We start from the raw sequence: 15,796 nt of genomic DNA, 5'->3' as shown, positions 1-15,796 counted from the left end.
GATGGAAAGAGAAATGGTGTTGGTATTGTTTTGAGGGACGAGTTGGTCAACAGTGTGATTGATGTGAAGAGGGTGTCAGATAGAGCGATAGGCATGAAGTTGGAGATTCAAGGAGTGGTAATCAATGGTGTGTGTGTGTGTGTGTGTGTGTGTACACCCCACAGGTTGGATGTGAGAATGAAGAGAGTGTGTCTTTCTGGGAAAAGATGGATGAAGTGGTAGGAAGTATACCGAGGGAGGAGCGCGTGCTGATGGAAGCAGATTTCAACAGACATGTTGGCGAGGGAAACGGAGGAGATGAGGACGTGATGGGCAGATATGGTGTGAGTAGGGCTGGGCGATAAAACGATAACAATAGCTATCGAGTAATAACTTTTCCTCGGTAGAGATATGAAACATGGTCGATATACTTTGATAGATTACATTCGTCCATCTTTTGACAGACAATACGAATAGCCAATGACAACGAGAGTTGCGCCGCGCTGAACCAATCACGTGGCTGGAATAGAGCCATGCCAGCAGCTAGTCGTGGTGCGTTTGTGCTGCTGCAGCCATATAAAAAAAGAAAATGAGTACTCCCTCAGAAGAAACGACGGAAGATACAGCCCAAGGCGTAAGGATGACATTGTTGATAAGAAGGGCCCGAAAAGTTCTGTGGTGTGGAGGTATTTTGGTTTTTTGAAGTCCGACACAAAACAGTAGTGTGCACTGCAAATTATGTCGAGCACATGTTCCGACAAAGACAGGGAATACCACTAATCTTTTTCATCACCTGAAGCAGCGCCACCCGTTTGAGCACGGAGAATGCAAACTTTTACAAATATAGCTCGAAACAAATGCTAATTTTCCCCCAATAACAACGCCTGCGCAGCAGTAACAGAAGACCATAGAGTCTGTTTTATCCAGCTCCATGCCGTATGACAAAAAATCTAAGAGACACCGTGATATTACAAATGCAGTAGCTTATTGTATTGCAAAAGACATGCTACCAATAAGCACAGCAGAAAATAAGGGGTTCAAGTGGATGCTAAAAGTTATGGACCTTCGTTACAAACTGCCTGGGCGTAAACATTTCTCCCAGACCGCACTCCCACAGATGTATAATGAGTTTAGAGAGAGAGTCAAGAAAGAACTGCAAAATGTAGCACACTTTGCTACCACGTCAGATATGTGGTCCAGTCGCACATCTGAACCATACGTGAGCCTCACTGCCCACTTCAGAGACAAAGACTGGAATCTGATAAGCAAATGCCTTCAAACGGCGTACTTTCCGGAAGACCATACAGGTGAAATAATTGCTGCAGTTCTGTCAGAAGCACTTGTATCCTGGGGCTTGAGTGAAGACAAACAAGTCTGCATCACAACAGACAGTGGGACGAACATAGTCAAGGCCACATCTCTCAACAACTGGACTCGGCTGCAATGCTTTGGGCATCGACTTCACTCAGCTGTTGGTAAGCCCCCCTCTGCTGTATATATCCCTGCCTCTGTTGAAATCATTTGTATCCCTGGTGGGGACAAAATTTATCTCCCACTCAGAGATTAATGAAGTTTGAAGTACAGCTATGCAGGTTTACGATTTCATCAATATCATATATAAAAAAATAAATGTGTTTTTAAAAAAGTATGTACAGTGTTGCAATATGCAAACAATAACAATCTGGACAGGGTGATTAAATTCTGGCATGTTAAATTAGCATTTAACTTATTGTACTGTTGGATGTTTTCACATTACTTATTTGTCCGCCAAGAGTGAAAAAATACCGCCCTACTTCCTGAACTTTTTTGATTGAAATATTTATGTAAATTTCAATTCCTAAATTGAATTACTTTAGAAATTAGGAACTGTTAAGGAAATGTTTAGAAATGTCCAGCTCAAATAAATATGGAGGAGTGAGCTTGAAATCCCACATTAACATAAAGCAACAAAGTGATAGCAAAAATAGAGAGAATAAGGAAATAAATAGTAAACAGGAAGTATAAAAAAACAAGGATATGTAAAATATCAATTTAAACAGCAGACACAAAAACAGGAACAATATATACTGTAAAATAACCTCAACAGTTTAATTTATGCTGTTACTGTTTACCTTTTTTCCTCAGAGAGAGCAGGAAAAGACAAGAGGGTGGAGCGAGCTGTGGGTGTGTGTAAGAAAGTGGTGGCTTCCTTCACTTTCTCATGGAAGAAGAAGAGAGACTTGGCTGCTGCTCAGGAAGAGTTTTACCTACCCCCAAAACAAGCTGGTGACAGAGTCACCCACCAGGTGGGGCTCACGTCAGAAAATGGTTGAGACGGTGTTGGAGCAACACAAAGCCATCTCTCAGGTACTGGGTGCAGATAAGAAGACCAGGCACTTGGTTCCCTCCTGGCAAGACCTAGAAGTGCTGGAGGCTATGCATGGGGCCCTGAATCCTCTACTGGAGTTCACTGATTCACTCTCTGGTGAATGTTATGTGAGTGTGTCATACCTGAAGCCAATGCTGCATCTCTTCAAAACACAGATTCTGAAAAACTTCTGATGATGAATCACAACTCACAAAGGACATGAAGACGACAGTCATGGCATACCTGGATGAAAAGTATGCTGACCAGAAAACAGATGACCTGCTTGATGTTGCAACCTTGGTGGATCCATGTTTTAAGGTACAATACATTAAGCCAGAATAGATTGATGTCATCAAAATGAGAGCAGTGTCTGAGATGTTGGAAGGAAACCAGGACCCATCCACTTCAGCCAGAACAGAGGGACCAGGAGAAGAAGGGGCAGGAGCTGCTGCAGTGCTACCCACCCAGAAGAAACGGAGAAAATCATTGGGCAGTTTCTTTAAGAAATCATGTCCCACCACCAGCACAGGACTTACTGACAAAGAGACAGTGGAAAGGGAGCTTGACAAGTACTTGCTGGCACCAGATGCAGACAGTGAAACAGACCCACTGCAGTGGTGGAAAATCCATGAAAAAAAACTTCCCAAGAGTGAGCTGCCTGGCAAAGTGCTACTTGTGCATTCCGGCGACCAGCACCCCATCTGAGAGGGTATTTAGCACAGGGGGTAATATTGTGACCTGCAACAGGGCAACTTTAAAACCGGAAGCAGTGGATAGACTTGTCTTCCTCACCCACAATCTAGTGTAGGCTTATGTCTGTCTGACCCAAAACATTGACAGCACTGAGAGACAGTACTGCACTAATTGGGATTTCTTGTGCCTTTTTTCTGAGCATAAGCTGATAACAGTTGAGCCAAAGTCTATTTTATTTATGTTGTCTTTGAAAGCTGTTTGAAATTGCACTGAGAGCATAACACATTTTTTTGGCTATTTATTGTTCTATTTTATTGTTTGTTCTTAAAAAAACAATATTTAAAACAAAATCTATACAAAGGAGAGATTTTGAAAATGTAATTATATTTTGATACTATTTTAATCATTTGACATTGACAAAATAATGTCTGTTTTGTTTATGTTCTCCTGTTAAACTTGAAAGCTTTAAGATTTAAGTTTTAGAATATTTTATTTATTTGGAGTTGACCAACAAATTTAATTGTCCGTTTTCTTTGTGTTCTCCCATTAAACTTGAAAGATTTAAGATTTAAGTTTTAGAATTTATTTATTTGGAGTTGACCGGTCAGATATAGAATTTTAATTTAAAATACCTGTTCTGTATTTATCTGAAACAGTTGTATAGTGTTATGTTCAATTTTGACAGAAAATAAATATTTAATTAAAAATTAACCTTCTGATATCTTCAAATCTCAATTAAGAGTAACAGGGAATATTTAAAATTCACAAAACAGTGATTTGTTTTATATTGTGATATATATCGATATCGACTGATATAAAAAAAATATATATATCGTGGCATGACTTTTTCCCATATCGCCCAGCCCTAGGTGTGAGAGAGAGAAATGTGGAAGGGCAAAAGGTGGTCGATTTCCAAGCCTTCCAAGTAGTGTTCGGGAATCAGACAGTCTCAGCGGTTAAGTCTAGGCTGAAAACATACCTGTTTAGTCAAGCCTTTTGTTAATGGTGTTTATGAGGTAAAGGTGTAGATCTGGAGGGTCCTCAGACATAATGTGTTTTGGTAAACTGGGATGTATGGATGCTGTCAGTCCCCACTCGCTTGCTCACTCGAGTTTGACGACGGTGTAGTGGCTGGCTGCTTTATGTCCCGGGGCTCCCTCATGCCTGTGCTACCTTCTGGCTCTCCCCTTTTAGTTATGCTGTCATAGTTAGTTGCCAGAATCCCTGCTTGTACTCAGTGCAATACGTATACTGTTCCTACTTATTCAGGTGACATTGGGCATACCTAACAGCCTGTTTTTTTTTCTCCCCCCCCCCCAAAAAAAAATCTGTCCCTCTGAGTTACATGTCGGTCCTGGGATCGAGATGCTGACCTCTTCTGCTCCTCGGACCTGCCTGATCCATCCTGGTGCCCTGTGTCTGGTTGGAGTCTCATCACATCGCTCCTGTGGAGGGCAGCCCCATGTGGACAGTTGGTGGTCGCGCCTGGAGGACGCTCTGGACTCTTGCAGTGGTGCTTTTGTGGCTGGGGACTGCAGTTGACTTGCTGACTTTAGGACTGCAGTTGTCGTGAGCAGTTTTGTGCTCGGGTTTCCGTCGGCGGGGGGTTTATGGCATCAACGAAGCTGACTTTATGTTAGGACTGTTAATGTTATAGTCATGTTGTCTGTTGTTGCCCAAATGAGGATAGGTTCCCTTTTGAGTCTGGTTCCTCTCGAGGTTTTTTCCTCATGTCGTCTGAGGGAGTTTTTTCTTGCTGCCATCGCCACAGGCTTGCTCATTGGGGATAGATTAGGGATAAAATTAGCTCAGATTTTAAGTCGTTCAAATTCTGTAAAGCTGCTTTGTGACAATGTTTATTGTTAAAAGCGCTATACAAATAAACTTGATTTTTCAAAGAGGATGAATTTGGCAATAGTCAATACATACTTCGAGAAGAAAGAGCAGCACAGGGTGATGTTTAAGAGTGGAGGAAGGTCTACACAGGTGGACTACATACTTTGCAGAAGGGGTAACCTGAAGGAGATTGGAGACTGTAAAGTGATGGCAGGGGAGAGTGTAGCTAGACAACATCGAGTGGTCATGTGCAGGATGAGCTTGAAAGTGAAAAAGAAACTAAAAGAGGTTGAACATCAGAAGGAGTTTAGGGAAGAAATGAGACAAGCATTGAGTGGTGATGGAAGTCTGCCAGAAGACTGGGATACTACTACTATACTATTAAGAGAGGCAGCAAGGAAGGTGCTAGGGTGGTCATCGGGAAGGAAGAAGGAAGACAAGGTGGTGGAAAAGAAGTGCAGGAAATTATAAAAAAGAAGAGGCTTGCAAAGAAGAATTGGGACAATCAGGAAAGCAGGCAGTTATACAAAGAGATGAGACAGAAGGCAAAAAAAGCGGTAGCAAAGGCAAAAGCAGATGCATACCAGGAGTTGTACAAAAGACTGGAGACCAAAGAAGGAGAGAAAGACCTGTACAGACTAGCTAGGCAGAGAAACAGGGAAGCGAGGGATGTACAGCAGGTGAGAGTGATGAAAGATATAAATGGAAATGTGCTGACAAAAAAAAGTGTATTAAGAAGGTAGAAAGAGTACTTTGAGGATTTATTAAATGGGAGAATCCAAGAGAGAAAAGGTCAGATTCGTTGGAGACAGCAAATCAGGAAGCAGAGTTGGTTAGTAAGGATGACGTGAGGGCAGCCATGAAAAGAATGAATACTGGGAAGGCAGTCGGACCAGATGGTATCCCAATTGAGGCTTGGAGATGTTTGGATGAGATGGCTGTGGAGTTCCTAATGAGATTGTCTAATAAGATCCTAGAGAATGAGAAAATGTCGAATGAATGGAGAAAGAGTGTGCTAGTACCAATATACAAGAATAAGGGAGATGTACAGAGCTGCAGTAATTACAGAGGGATAAAATTGATGAGCCACACCATGAAGCTATGGGAAAGGGTATTGGAGGCGAGATTGAGAAGAGAGGTAGCAATCTGTGAACAGCAGTACGGGTTTATGCCAAGGAAGAGCAAGTCGGATGCAATTTTTGCTTTAAGAATGTTAATGGAGAAGTACAAGGAAGGCCAGAGAAAGCTACATTGAGTGTTTGTAGACATGGAGAAGGCATACGATAGAATGCCGAAAGAGGAATTATGGCATTATATGAGAAAGTGTGGAGTGAATGAGAAGTATATTAGAGTGGTGCAAGACGTGTATGAGAACAGTGAAACAGCAGTGAGTTGTGCAGTTGGAACGACTGAATGGTTCAAGGTGAAGGTGGGACTTCATCAAGGATCTGCTTTGAGTACTTTCTTGTTTGCCATAGTGATGGATAGCTTGACGGGCGAAGTGAGGCAAGAGTCACCATGGAACATGATGTTCGCGGATGATATTGTGATACGTGGTGAAAGTAGAAAGGAGGTTGAGCTAGGTGTGGAGAGATGGAGGTATGCATTGGAATGAAGTTGAGCAGTAGCAAAACAGAATACATGTGCATCAGTGAGAATGGGGATGAGAGTGTAGTGAAGATGCAAGGAGTAGATGTAAAGAAAGTTGGTGAATTCAAGTACCCGAGGTCAACTGTGCAGGAAAATGGGGGCTGCGCTAGTGAGGTGAGAAAGAGAGTGCAGGCAGGGTGGAGCAGTTGGAGAAGGATTTCGGGAATCATTTGTGATAGGAAAGTCCCAGCAAAAGTGAAAGGTAAGATGTACAAGACAGTAGTGAGACCAGCTGTGATGTATGGATTGGAGACAGTACCCTTAACGAAAAGTGATGGGAGTGGCAAGGTTGGACAGGATAAGGAACGAGCACATCAGAGGGACAGCACATGTGGAGAGCTTGGGAATTAAGCTAAGAGAGATTAGACTGAGATGGTATGGGCACATCCTGAGAAGAGATGCAGAGCATGTTGGAAGGAGAATGTTGAGGATGGAGCTGCCAGGCACACGAAAACGAGGAAGGCCAATTAGGAGATACATGGATGTAGTGAGAGAGGACATAAATGGCAAGTGTGGTCGAGAAGGATGCGGAAGACAGGGAGCAATGGAGACGAAAGATCCGCTGTGGCGACCCCTAATTGGGAGCAGCCAAAAGAAGAAGACGACGACGACTTTATCTACTTCAACAATGTGACACAAAGATCGATCTATAACAGTTGTAAACGTCACTTAATTCCACAGCGTGTCGATAATGGTGGACACTGGTGAAAGTGATCACTATTATCGATAAGGCTTCTCAAACTCGTGCTTAGATACAAAATGACGCCTGTCAAATGAAAGAATAAGAAACAAAGTAGGTTTTGACAAGGAGATCATGAAATATCAGTGAATTTGATCAGTAAAAACATGTCCATGATCTTTCCACCATGTTTACCTGCGATGAGAACATCCGGGTTTTCCACAAACTGCTGATCATGCTAAAAAAAATTCCATCTCAGGTAACGAGCTGTGTCATCAGACGACAAGAGCAAAGGGCGAGGAGGGTCTTCCGGTTGATTAATTAACCAATAATAACCGTTCTAACTGAAACTCGCCTTTGTAAAATTGTTTCTTATTGGTAAACCTGAAAAGGCATCGATAATTATGGACTGTCGATAATTGTAGCCGCCGCTCTTTTGGTACATTGTGCAAATGTAATACTTGTGATCAATAGAGTTAAACTACATTTAGTTTATAGCATATATTTTCAACTTAACATTTTAATTTTTAAAATGTAATAAATTTTACTATATTTTATAAGACATAAGTCTTATACAAGACCTTCATTTAAATGATATAGATTTGATATTTATCTATTATACTAGTTTAATGCTTTTTTTTTAATTTAGATCTTTTATTAGTTCGAACGTATTTGCTGTAGTCTTTGAATCGTTGTACATATCGACGATATATAAAGCCATGGCTGATTGATTGACCAAGAAAACTGAAAAGTGGTGAAAGATACTGTATAACGTTGCTCCCAGAACGAATAAACGTTTGCAGTAATGACCAATAAAGCTCATTACCCTGTGGTTTGTTACTGAGGGAGTGTGTACGGTGGTTATATTCAATCATAATGTGCACCTCTACACCATTAACATCACCAAAACGGTGTAAATACTTTTAAAACTAAACACTTATTTCGACTAATGCTAGCAAACCCGATGTTTCACCGACTCGCCCAATGTTAGCTGAAGCTGAGGCTGAAGCACAAGCTAAATATGGAAGCTGAAGCTAGGCTATCTCTACTTTATTCAGTGTCATAACGCTATTTTAATTCTACTTCACCAGAAAAAAAAACACATACTATGCTACGACGATACAGTATGTTCGTTACCGTTACTTTAATGCACAAAAGGATACCGAAGTGCTATTATTTTGACACATTCTGCAGACCTGCATTGTTTCCTCGTTGAAAGCAACACCAGCTACTACCACACATCAATATGAAACAGAGTGTGTGACATCACGGGGGAGGTGCATGTTACTCTTGGATATTGTAGTCCAGAGGCTCTTAACCTGGGGTCCATGGATGGACTTGAGGTTTAATCCACTGAGTTCTATATAAAACCTGGAGAGCTCATAAGCCCATTCCCTGCTGTAGAGACGAGTGAAGCCATCTGGCCACCATATTACCACTCCCATCGCGTGTATTTGGCTGATGTGCTAAACCGTAGTATCCGATCAAATTTGCCCCAAGAAAAGTATCTCCTGACTTTTTTTCCCTTTCATTACCTCATCTGATTTTCTCAACTGTACCCCCATTCTTTACATAGCGCTCCTCTTCACTGTTATTTAACATAGCTGTCATTTATGCTTTGATTACTATTGAAAACTAATATATACTATACAGGCAGTCCCTACTGCAGCGACCTGATATGGACCTTTGTCGGGATCTCCTGACCACATTTCAATCACGCATTATAAGATTTTGTCACATATAAGTGTCTTCAAATAATTTCTGTTCTGTAATAATTTTGGTTTTGGTCAAATAAACTTTCAACTTTCAACTGTTTTTGTCCCCCCCCCTTCCAGTCAAGTCTCTGATCTTTTTTTTTTTTGAATGGCTCTTTTTTACTACTGTAATTATTTTAGGGAGATCATTTCAGTTTTTCTCTTATACAGTGTACCGTTCTCTTTCAAATATTTCTTCTTCCTCATATATACAGGGTATTTCAAAAAAACTGATATAATTTCACAATCTAATAACTTTGCCAATCGTCGTTCAATTGACCTCAAATTTTAACAGCATGTGTGGAAACAAGTTTTATGCTTAATGTTTTTTGTTTTTATCTTTTTTAGGTATAGAAATGCTATTCACTGGAAAAGAAAAGGCGTTTTGTGTGTTAGAGTACTCTCGAACACAGTCAGACAAGACTGTGCAGTGTGCATTTATGAGAGAATTCTCTAAAAATGCACCAACTGCAATGCGGATTTGGACATGGCAGAAAAAGTTCAAAGAGGAAAGCTGGGTTAGGGTTAAGGTTAGGCGCGCATATTGAAAATTTGTGAAATCGTTCATGGAATCCACATACCTTTGAATTTCTCATACAAATTTTGAGGAATAAATCTTATATTGCTCAACATTAAGCCTGTTCAGTTTCATTTGCCTAGACTATGTAATTTCTGGGATATTTACATCTCAAATAATATCAATTTTTTTGAAACACCCTGTGTGTGTGTGTGTATATATATATATATATATATATATATATATATATATATATATATATATGGGGCGGCATGGTGGTGTAGTGGTTAGCGCTGTCGCCTCACAGCAAGAAGGTCCGGGTTCGAGCCCCGTGGCCGACGAGGGCCTTTCTGTGTGGAGTTTGCATGTTCTCCCCGTGTCTGTGTGGGTTTCCTCCGGGTGCTCCGGTTTCCCCCAAAGACATGCAGGTTAGGTTAACTGGTGACTCTAAATTGACCGTGAGTGTGAATGGTTGTCTGTGTCTATGTGTTAGCCCTGTGATGACCTGGCAACTTCTCCAGGGTGTACCCTGCCTTTCGCCCGTAGTCAATTGGGATAGGCGCCAGCTTGCCTGCGACCCTGTAGAACAGGATAAAGCGGCTACAGATAATGAGATGAGATGAGATGAGATGAGATGAGATGAGATGAGATGGGGCGGCATGGTGGTGTAGTGGTTAGCGCTGTCACCTCACAGCAAGAAGGTCCGGGTTCGAGCCCCGTGGCCGACGAGGGCCTTTATGTGTGGAGTTTGCATGTTCTCCCCGTGTCCGTGTGGGTTTCCTCCGGGTGCTCCGGTTTCCCCCAAAGACATGCAGGTTAGGTTAACTGGTGACTCTAAATTGACCGTGAGTGTGAATGGTTGTCTGTGTCTATGTGTTAGCCCTGTGATGACCTGGCAACTTTTCCAGGGTGTACCCTGCCTTTCGCCCGTAGTCAATTGGGATAGGCGCCAGCTTGCCTGCGACCCTGTAGAACAGGATAAAGCGGCTACAGATAATGAGATGAGATGAGATGAGATGAGATGGGGCGGCATGGTGGTGTAGTGGTTAGCGCTGTCACCTCACAGCAAGAAGGTCCGGGTTCGAGCCCCGTGGCCGACGAGGGCCTTTATGTGTGGAGTTTGCATGTTCTCCCCGTGTCCGTGTGGGTTTCCTCCGGGTGCTCCGGTTTCCCCCAAAGACATGCAGGTTAGGTTAACTGGTGACTCTAAATTGACCGTGAGTGTGAATGGTTGTCTGTGTCTATGTGTTAGCCCTGTGATGACCTGGCAACTTCTCCAGGGTGTACCCTGCCTTTCGCCCATAGTCAGTTGGGATAGGCTCCAGCTTGCCTGCGACCCTGTAGAACAGGATAAAGCAGCTACAGATAATGAGATGAGATGAGATGAGATGGGGCGGCATGGTGGTGTAGTGGTTAGCGCTGTCGCCTCACAGCAAGAAGGTCCGGGTTCGAGCCCCATGGCCGACGAGGGCCTTTCTGTGTGGAGTTTGCATGTTCTCCCCGTGTCCGTGTGGGTTTCCTCTGGGTGCTCCGGTTTCCCCCAAAGACATGCAGGTTAGGTTAACTGGTGACTCTAAATTGACCATGAGTGTGAATGGTTGTCTGTGTCTATTGCCGCTTTTCCACTACCAACGGGGCTGAGTTGGGCTGAGCCGTGCCGTGCTGAGTTGAGCTGAGTGGGGCTGCTGGAGTTGCATTTCGACTACAACCGCGCTGAACCATGCTGGCTGGAAGTGGGTGGACACATTGGGTGGACTTAGCGAAAGTGGGTGGATGTCACGTGATGTCGTTAGGCGGCGCAAACAGTGACATCAGTGACCTTTTAAGCGGTAGTCTCACGACCCGGATAGTAAACAATAAACATGGAGGACATGGAGTCGTTAGTGTTGCTGGTCTTGGTGCTGTGGCTTGTTGTCACCGACAACGCCAACAGATACTGGCAAGAGCGTATAGATGAGGCGAGGCGCATAAGGCTTCAGAAATTCTCATAATTCGTAATTCTTCTTCTTCCGGGTTTACGGTGTTTACAGATCCCAGCGTGCTCGCGGGGCGTGTGTGGGCATGTGAGGACACTCCTCCTCACCAATCAGTGCACAGGGGAGTGTCTCCTCACGCCCCTAGCCCCACTTGGCTCGGTTTGGCTCGCTTCAGCCCTACTCCAAAACTGTGCGAGTTTTGGGTGCCAAGCAGGGCTGAAGCGAGCTGAGTCGCGCCGCTCTGAGGTAGTCGAAACGCGAGCCGTGTCGGGCTGAAGTGAGCTGAAGTGAGCTGAAAAAGGGTAGTGGAAAAGGGCCATATGTGTTAGCCCTGTGATGACCTGGCAACTTCTCCAGGGTGTACCCTGCCTTTCGCCTGTAGTCAGCTGGGATAGGCTCCAGCTTGCCTGCGACCCTGTAGAAGGATAAAGCGGCTAGAGATAATGAGATGAGATGAGATGAGATGAGATGATATATCATTCATTCATTATCTCTAGCCACTTTATCCTTCTACAGGGTCGCAGGCAAGCTGGAGCCTATCCCAGCTGACTACGGGCGAAAGGCGGGGTACACCCTGGACAAGTCGCCAGGTCATCACAGGGCTGACACATAGACACAGACAACCATTCACACTCACATTCACACCTACGGTCAATTTAGAGTCACCAGTTAACCTAACCTGCATGTCTTTGGACTGTGGGGGAAACCGGAGCACCCGGAGGAAACCCACGCGGACACGGGGAGAACATGCAAACTCCACACAGAAAGGCCCTCGCCAGCCACGGGGCTCGAACCCGGACCTTCTTGCTGTGAGGCGACAGCGCTAACCACTACACCACCGTGCCACCAAGGGAAATCATATTTAGGACAAACCTGCTACAAGCTCGTCAAAAACCTGTTTGACAAGCTATGTCATCTCGGAATTTTCCGAAAAGAAAACTTGATCTAGATCACTTCCCTGATCTAGGTGACAAAAATGTTGACAAAAAATTACTACTATGTTTATTGTTGTTGTGAACAAGCGAGTCACCAAAGGTCCGTAACTGGGGTCCGGATCGTAGGATTCCGGACTGCTCACGAGCCAATCAGAGCGCATGATTTGATGGAAACCGGACCGCGAAAAAAATAAATATATAGTATTGACTCACAGGTGATATGTCCATCCATAACCTTTGACCTAACGATTTGTACAGTTCACTGCTGCACATGCAGGCATTTTTCTTCTAATTTTTCTCACCAACTACATAAATAACTTGTCCAATTTTGTGTAGCTTCCAGTAGTCTAAATGACAGCTGTGCTCCTTGATGGGAGTGGTAAGATGGCTGCCAGCTGTCTTCACTCTGACGAGCCTACGAGCTCTCCAGATTTTATATAGAGCTCAGTGGTTTGATCTGACATGAAGGCCAGATGAAAAAAATTAACATTTATATTCGCTATATTTTTGTTTTAAGTTGTTAAATTTTTGTTAACATATACCAGATGATATATTTGTACTTTTGCGTAGGCCCTGGCCACACTACAGCTTGCAGTAGGTTTGCGAATACTTGGCGATGAAAAATTGGGAGCAGCCAGTTTTGTAGTCGAGTCACTAAATCTTGAGTCCGAGTCCAGTCTCAAGTCCCCAATGTTCAAGTCTGAGACAAATCCAAGTCAGTAAAGAAAATTTCGAGTCAGGTCTGAATCGAGTCCACTATTGATCCGAGTCCGAGAACAAGACTCTACCTGCACCATTTGACAGTGGCTGTTGCTGCCTTTATGTGAAAATGTCTCTGCTACTGTGTTGGACTAACTTTACTGCTTGACTGCCCCATTTTAGTTAATAGGCTACAGATAAAAAGCTTGTTCATCGCTCAGCGAGGCCCGCTATCAACAGGGCAAATAACATGAGAGAGGGTTAACAGTCGCTAGTTCATCGGTCAGCAAACAAGCCCCGCTATCAACAGAGCAATGAACATAGCGTGTCACGTACTTCTCTGTTCGAGGTTGTCCCTGTTGTCTCCTTGATGGTTCTTCTACATATGGAACACATAGCAGTGCATTTTTTCCCACTGCACGAGAAGTCTGTATAAGCAAAGTGGACAATCCTAGGGACATTCTCTCCAGGCATTTTAGTGCCATTAATGTTAGTTTGTTCTTGAACATGACGCATGAACAGGTGAATGTGCATTCTCTTGCACGAAATTAGTATAAAAATTAATGTTGATATAAATATCTTATGCCAACTTATTATGGCATGTTACAAAAAATAAAGAAAAAAATCAGAGTCCTCATCTCCAATTTATGAGTTCAAATGCCATTAATGCACGAGTCCGAGTCCAAGTCCGAGTCAAGTCATGAGTCCTTAAAATTAGGGCATGAGTCAGACTCAAGTCCGAGTGCTGGACTCGAGTATTTCTTCTTCTTCGAGTCCGTTACAATCTCAGATGTTGTTCTGCCAGTATCGGGCACAGGCCACAGCTGATGGGGTAGGTTCTGCCAGGTCTTCTGGACTGCACCAGGGAGCATCAACACATTCCAGTAGATGAAACATTGTCTGCACCGATCCACAGCTGCACGTGTCTTCTGTTGTGTACTTCCAAGCTTTCATCAGTGCTTTGCACCTCCCCTGTTCTACACACAGTCTGTTTAGTGACTTCCAGGTTAGCCAGCCAAGGTCGTGGCCACTAGCGAGGTTTTCTGTGAGTGTGATTCCTCTGTCCAACCATTCAAGTGTTTGCATGCCATAAGTTTGCCATTCATCTTTCCAGATGTTGGCCCTTGCTTCCTGTTTGGTTGTCTGGAGGGGCAGGATTGTTTGCATGAAGCTGGCTCTGGATGGAAGCCTGCATTGGGGTGCTACATGGCTATGCAAGGGGTGTCTGGTGTCTGTCTCCTGTGTTCTCCATTCATCTCGAGCAATAACTGATTGCCTAATGTATGGGGGAGAGATGCCAGCTAGCGCATAGAGGCACGGGATAGGTGTTGTCTTGACACATCCCGTGATAATACAACAGGTGTCATTTAGGGCTGTGTCGACCAGTTTGGTGTGGCGTGATCGGCTCCAGCTTGAACAGGCGTACTCTGCTGTGGAGAAACACAGTGCAATGGCAGTTGCATGGATTGTTGGTGGGTCTGCTCCCCACTTGGAGCTCACTAGTTTATGCAAGATGTTGTTGCGGGTGTTGATCTTGGCTTTGGTGTTTTCCATGTGTTTCTTAAAGGAGAGTGTCCTATCAAGTGTAACTCCAAGGTACATTGGGTGTGGGTGGTTAAAGAGTTTGTGGCCATCCCAAGTGATGCTCAGTTCTTTTTTGGCATCTCGGTTTCTCAGGTGGAAACTGCATAGTTGGGTTTTTAATGGGTTGGGTTTCAGGTGGTTCTTACTGTAATAGCTTGACATGTCTTGGAGAGCACTTTCAAGGACAAACTCAATTTTCCAGAAGTCAACTTGTTGGGTGGTGATGCAGAGGTCATCTGCGTAGATGAAACGCTGGCATTCTGGGGCAGTGGCTGATCATTTGTGTATATATTGAAAAGGAGGGGGGCTAGTACACTACCTTGTGGTAGGCCATTCTTTTGGGCTTTCCATTTACTCCTCTGGTCATTCAGCTGGACGTAGAAGTGCCTGTTGTTGAGAAGGCTCTTGATCACTTGACGCAAGTTCAGGTCACCGGTCATGTCAAGTAGTTTCCTGACCATTGCACGATGTTGGACAGTATCATAGGCTGCAGTCAGATTTATAAATGCTGCTCCAGTTACTAGTTTGCCTTCAAACCCATCCTCAATGTGTTGGGTGAGTTTGAGTAGCTGTCCAGCGCAAGAGCGGCCAGGACGAAAGTCAGCTTGATCTTTAATCAGCTTGGTGTCTATGAGTGGCATGAGGCGTTGTAGTAGCAGCCTCTCATAGAGCTTGTAAGTGATACAGAGGCGAGAGATGAGGCGGTAGCTCTTTGGGGATGATGGGTCTTTGCCGGGTTTGGGGATTGCAACAACTTTGGCCTTTCTCCAGACAGGCGGGATGGTTTTCTGTCCCATACATGTGTTTATCATCTCCAGGAGCCAGGTCTTTGTATGAGGTCCCAGGTGCTGTAGTATTTCCACCAGTATGTCATCAATCCCTGCTGCTTTCCCAGGTTTCAGCTTTCCCATTGCAGTTTCGAGTTCTTCTATATCAAAGGGTTTGGTGAGAGGACTGGCTGGTTGTGGCTGGTCTGATACCACTGTACAGCAGTGTTCTCCTGTGGGACGGCGGCAATTTTGGCTACGGCCATTAGCCACCAGCTGTGATGCAACAGAATTTGCTGTGATCGTTGTGTTTATGGGAGGTGTGGTGTAGTCTTTGCCAAGATGGCGGATTGTGGTCTATGCCTTCCTGCTGTTGTTTG

The 15,796-nt window shown here is 44.0% G+C and overlaps 1 protein-coding gene across 10 annotated transcripts in view; it reads right to left on the bottom strand.

The window, feature by feature from the left end:
* The window catches only part of LOC132886543 (uncharacterized), a 56,082-nt gene extending 47,654 nt beyond the window's left edge, over positions 1-8,428 (bottom strand). For 4 of the 10 annotated variants that reach the window (XM_060921301.1, XM_060921309.1, XM_060921311.1 and 1 more), the window contains exon 1: positions 8,381-8,428. The gene's annotated coding sequence lies outside the window, so the exon portion shown is untranslated. The other 6 variants (XM_060921302.1, XM_060921304.1, XM_060921303.1 and 3 more) reach the window with 5 other exon arrangements.
* Between the last annotated feature and the right edge of the window lie 7,368 nt (positions 8,429-15,796).

This window comes from Neoarius graeffei, chromosome 5, assembly GCF_027579695.1.
Source record: "Neoarius graeffei isolate fNeoGra1 chromosome 5, fNeoGra1.pri, whole genome shotgun sequence".
Taxonomy (NCBI): Eukaryota; Metazoa; Chordata; class Actinopteri; order Siluriformes; family Ariidae; genus Neoarius; species Neoarius graeffei.
Note: the sequence above shows the minus strand (reverse complement) of the source record. Positions and strands in the feature narration are given on the sequence as shown.